Consider the following 6338-nt stretch of genomic DNA (forward strand, 5'->3'; position numbering starts at 1 on the left):
TTGACAAAAAGAATTTCATAGGTTCCCAAATTTATTTGGCTAACTAGCCCTTACAGAAAGTAATAATCGCTCAGCACTTCTGTGGCAATTGAAAACTTCTTTAGGGTAGTCCATAACCTGGGATAAAGTATAGGTATCTGCTGTTGAAACCTCCCTGCATCATTCCAGTGATCCCAACCTCACCCTCAGGGGAGCGCTTTTACTCACTTTGGGGAACACTGACTTGCAGGCTCCGGAAACACCAGGGGGCATTTCTAAGTCTGTCTTAGAGGGTCCCAATAGTCAGAATTGACTTGTTGATGGTGGTGTGGTTTTAACTCCTACTCCTGCAGATCTCAGCGGCCATGTTGGTTCATCTGGAGTCACACTGAAGAAATCTCAGCCTTGGTACTTATTGACTGTATAAGTCTGGGAAAGTTCACCTAAGCATCCTTACTGTTATGATTAAAGGATTCTGTCCCTTTCAAGTTTTTCTAACACATGGCCAGTTCCCACATATGCTTCACTCTTCTTGTGAAATCCTGTCTTGGGAAAAGCATATAGGTTTTGACTTATTTTATTGATAGTTCGGTTATAAAAAAGAATCACTTGCTGGTGTGCACAATGTTTTACCTCACATAAAAATTACTTCTGAAAAATTTCTAGTTGGCATGTGAGATAAAGTTTACTGTGCCAACATGGCTGACACGTGTGGGATTAATTGAAGGGTGGAGGGATAAATGGCTCCGTGAGCCTTGCCATTCTAATTCTCGGGTTTCTTGCTTTCTGATGGTTGGATCAGGATGCAGTTGCCTTAGCCAGTTCCCTTCTTCAACTGGCAAGGCTCATTCATGAAAGACATCCCTGAGGAGAAGCCACATGGACCTACCCTGATGCAGCCCTGGTTGCTGGAGAAGCCATGTGGAGACCCCTGCCAGTGCTGAGATGATTACATGCTCACTGATTCGGGTTTCCTTCTGCAGTCAGCCTTATTGCGTGTGTTTTGTGAGATGGAGGAGGACTTTATGGATTGGTGTCGGACATATGGGCTAATTTTGGACGTGTTGGCTTCGGCAGCACTGGGTTGGGATGTTTTCTTGATGTGCACTTACCCTTTATATAAAACTCTCTTATTCATGTTTCTGTGGATTTGTTTCTCTAATGTACCCAGACTGAAACAATATAATTGTAGTTGTTTATTTTTAATGGAATAATGTACTGTAGTCTGAAATTGCAGTGCTAAGTGTGTCATCGTGTCCTGATACACAGTCTTTAAAACATGGGAACACAGGTACAATATTTCATTCTTGACTCTGTGAGAGCTATCGCCAGGGATTGTAACAGAAGTTCTGTGTTTCCTGGATGTCTAACAAATAAGGTGGTGAATGATCTTGGTCTCTATTCAAATATAGAGAAATGATCCAACAAAAGTAATTTTGCCAAAGAAGGGGCTTATGAAACACTTTTTTTGTGTGTGGGTGGGTCGGGAGAAAGTCTGGAAATGAGACCATTTATCCACCATAGTGGGCTTCTGAGGGAGGTATAATGCCATCTCCTGTTTGAATATTTGGGTGCATGTGATTTGTTCTCTGCTTTTGGTAAATATTGGGGTTGGGAGAACTGACTCATATTGGAGTGGTTCTCAAGCCTCGTTACACAGCATAATCACTTATAATGAAGGTTTAAAAAAAACAGTGGATCATACCACAATCCAAATCAATTAAACTACTGAGGTGAGAGCTAGGTGATTCCTGATAGCAGTTCATATGAAGAACTGATTTGTCCACTTGCGGAGAATTAGTCACTGCAACCTCATGAATAGCAACCAAATATAAGACCTCAGTCCATAACTCAACTCACTGCCAGTGAGTCTATGTCAACTCGTACTGACCCTATAGGACAGGATAGAAATGTCCCTCTGTGTTTCCCAGACTGTAACTCTTTAAGGGAGTAGAAAGCCCTGTCTTTCTCCCAAGGAACATTGGTGGTTTTGAAATGCTAATTAGTAGTTCATGGACCAATGCATGACTATTATGCCACCAGGGCTCTTTCTCAAGATAGAAGGCACTCAAAATATGGTCAGGGAAGAACTACCAGCTCAAAGCAGAGTTGATCATAATGATGTGAATGGAATAAGTCAGTTGAGACCTTCATTTGCTGATAGAAGATGTCTCAATATGAGAAGAAACAGTGACAATTATTTAATCATTGAAACTCAGAATTTTGAAGTACTAATATAGAAAAACTAGAAGTCATAAAATATTACATGGAACTCATAAAGATCAATACACTAGGTGTTAATGAGCTGAAACGGACTGATATCTGCCATTTTGAATCAGACAGTCAAACAGTTTGCTGTGCTGGGAATGACACATGCAAGTGGAATCACATTCATCTTCCTAAAGAACGTTTCAAGATCGACTTGAAGTACGATGCTAATGTGATAAAATACTATCTATCTGCAGACAAGAAAATCCAGTCAATACGGTTATTTAAATTGATGCACCAACTACTAAAGCTGATGATGAAGAATCTGATGGATTTTACCATCATCTTCAGTGTGAAATTGATCAAACACACAATCTGAATGCATGGATAACTATTGGCGATTGGAATTCAAAAGTTGGAAACAAAGAGGAAGGAATAATAATTGGAAAATATGGTCCTGGTGATAGAAATAAATCTGGAGATCACATGATAGAATTTTACAAGGCTAACAACTTGTTCATAGCAAATACTTGTGGGCACAGACAGGAATCAAATTGACTACATTTGTGGGAAGAGAAGATGGAGAAGCTAAATGTCAGCCGCTAAAATCTGTCCAGTAGTCAACTGTGGAACATGCCATCAATTGCTTGTAGCTAAGTTCAGATTCAAGCTGAAGAAAATTACAACAGGCCCACGGGAGCCAAATACAACCTTGAGTCTATCTCACCTGAATATTGAGATGTCAGGAGCATATTTGACTCACTAAACACTAAGGATATCACCGAGAACATGAAGAAAGCGAAAGGTCATTGAAGAGACAGGAAAGAAAGACTCAAAATGGATGTCAGAAGAGACTCTGAAACTTGCTTTTAATCATGGAGTAGCTAGGGCACTTAATAAGAAATGATGTCAAGGAGCTGAACAAAAACTTTCAGAAAGCAGCCGGAGAAGTACTATAATGAAATGTGCAAAGACCTAGAGTGAGAAAACCAAAATAGAAGAACATGTTCAGTATATCTTAAAATAACTGAAGAAAAACAAATCTGAGCTTTGAGGTACTCTACTGAAATATTCTATGGGGTAAATATTGAATGATCCAGGAAGCATGAAGTGAAGATGGAAAGAATACACATTATTCTACCAAGAAGAATTAGTTGGCATTCCACCCTTCAAGAGGAAGGATATAAACAAGAACCAACAGTACTAATGGAAGATATTCAAGCCACACTGATGGAATTAGCCAAAACCAGTTGCCAAGCATTGACTGAATTCAATTTAAAAAGTTTCAACAAATTGATGAAGCACTGGAAGCATTGGTGAAATGATGTTTTGGGGTTTTGGGACCCTGCTGGAATGACACTCTGAGGGATCCATGACCCCGCCAGAATGATGCTATTTGGGGTCCGGACCAAACCAGAATGATGCTCTAGGAGTCTGGGACTTGCCAGAAAAAAATTGTTGGTGTATCTGAGACCTCTCCAGAAAGTTGCTCTCCCACCAGAGAGATCCTCTGGGGGACTGGACCCCTCCGGAACCATCATCCACTAAGTTCATGCTTCTATGGGGGTGCCGAAAACCCCCTTCCCTCAAGTATACTTCTTGCAGTATTCCCGCTCCACAACACTCCATTCACCTACTCTCAGCACAGACTGGTGCCGACAAAAATTAAGAACAATTATTGTTAGTAGGCATTGTGTTTCGTCCTAGAGAATCTTTATAATAAAGACTTACTTGAAGCATAAACTCTCCAGATCAAGACAAACTATTTAGAGTGTAATAAATGTCAAGTTTATAAATAATGTACTATAATGGAGCAGAGGAGTGAACTTTGAATAAGATGTGAGAAGGCTAAACATTTAAACTGAGACCTGAGCAAAAAATGAGCCAGGTACAAAGCTGATGTTTTGGTGGATTGGTAGACTGATTATTATCCAGAGGCAATATTCTACAACTCATCTACAGATTCAACCTAATTCCTCTCAAGGTTTGTTTTTCCAGAAAATGACAAGCTGATTCTATAATTTTGATTCTAAAATTTTTATGGACATGTGACAGTTTTAGTATAGCCAAAATAATCCTGAGAGACAATAAAATATAGGTGGAGAATGCACATTGCCTGATATGAAAATTTACTAAAAAACTATCATAATTAAGACTGTGTAGTAGTGACAAAAAGGTAGACATATTGATGGAATATAATTGAGAGTCTAAAAATTCAACCTCATACATCCATAGCTAATTGACTCAAACAGAGTACACAGAGAAGTCACTGTGATTTCAGCAAATGCTGTCGAAACAACTAGATACAGGAAAAAAGAATGGGTTTTGACTCCCACCTTGCACCATATGCAAACACTAACTCAAAATAGATCTAAGACCTAAATGTAAGAGCCAAATCTATAAAACCCTTAATAGAAATCATATACATAAATGTTTGTGACCCTGGATTAGGGAATGGTCTCTTAAGATATCTTGCATTTTAAGCAATGATGACATCTTAAACATAAGCAGCCCAAGTTCAACATAAGTGGAACTTCCTCAAAATTAAAGTCCCTTGTAATTGGAAAGACACAATCAAGAAATTTTAAAAGGCAACCTACATCAGTAACTATTCATGAGATACCTAATAATCTTGTATTCAGAATATATAAAGAAATGTTATGTCAAAAACTAAAACTCAATTAATTAAAAATTAGTCAAGAAGTTAGTCACTACTCTAAAGATACAAGTGTGTTAAATATAAACTATATAACTCTATTATAGATTTAGTCTAAAATTTCTGTAAATTGTTTGAAACTTAAAAATATTAAAATGAGTCTACAAGAGCTAAAATAATATTTTGAGGCTATTCAATCTGAATTTAGGTAACATTTAAAGAAGAGACTTAATGGAATGAACACTAATGGCCTGATGAGCTGGGATGTGGGGGGCGGTGATATTAAGAACATCATATGTGAAGGAAGCAAATGGTCATTAAAGACAGAAAAGCAAGAAAAAAATCAAAGTGGATATCAGAAGAGACATTGAAATTGCTCATTCCTTAGAGTAGCTAAGGCAAATGGAAGAAATGATGAAGTTAAAGAGCTGAACAGATAATCTCAAAGGGCAGCTCAGGAAGAAAAAGTATTAAAGAATTCATCCTTTTTTCACCTTATATGCTACCAAGTCCTGCCAGCCACCTCCACCCCCATCTGCCCCAACCCCAAATGGCTCTGATATCTCCCATCAGCCCCCACTACAATCCCTATGCCACAGCCACATTCTTGAACTATCCAAACAACCTCCCCACACCTCTCCCTGCATCCACACCTGCACCCTTTCTCCAAGTACCTGCACCAGGCTCCACACTGAAGCCCCAGTGATATACCTCATGCTGCCATGGCCATGTCACTGCTCTGCTCAGCTCCCTCCAAAGGTTCCCTGCCTTCATCAGGAAGCTGGATGAGTTCTGGGAGGCTGGTTAGCACCAGGAATGGCTAACCTGTGCTAGCTCCTTCTTCTTGTCCTTTCAAATGCCGGTGTCCCTGAGGCATTTGAAAGGGAGGACAGGCCCCAACAATTTTCCTTGACTTTCATCCTCAGCTGTAAGTGTCCCATGGCCTCATTTCCACTCAGTCCAGCATCATTAGGATGTGTGTGCATGCCTCTGCAGCACGGATCACATCAGCAGCCACTGACTGCCTGCCAGACCTGCACTGAGTCGCTTAACCCACAAAGATCTGGCCCACTTTAGAGACGAACCACTAAGAGCTCAGTGAGGCTCAAGGATTTTCCCAAGGAAATCAGCTAATGAATAGAAGCACTAGAATTAGATCTCAATTCTGACTGTAGGGCCTATCAGCCTGCACAGATATGTTGAGGGCTTTTGTTGCTACACAGGAGCTAGCATCTAGAAAGTACAGTGTGAACCTTCACGGAATGAACAAGAGCAGGTCTCTGCACATGAATCACCCTCCACACTCAGGCAGAGACTGGAACAGAATTTCCCCCTAGTGAGATATCAAAGTTTATTGGTGGTTAATAGGGTCAGTATGCAGAAAGTGGGGGGTGAAAGGTAGAGGTGATGGAAAAACTACAAGGATCATGGAATGTTACCTTTCACCAGAGTTTTATAATTGCTGTCAATAAGGCTTAAACCTGTAAATAACTGA

This window comes from Tenrec ecaudatus, unplaced genomic scaffold (genome assembly GCF_050624435.1).
Source record: "Tenrec ecaudatus isolate mTenEca1 unplaced genomic scaffold, mTenEca1.hap1 Scaffold_603, whole genome shotgun sequence".
Classification (NCBI taxonomy): Eukaryota; Metazoa; Chordata; class Mammalia; order Afrosoricida; family Tenrecidae; genus Tenrec; species Tenrec ecaudatus.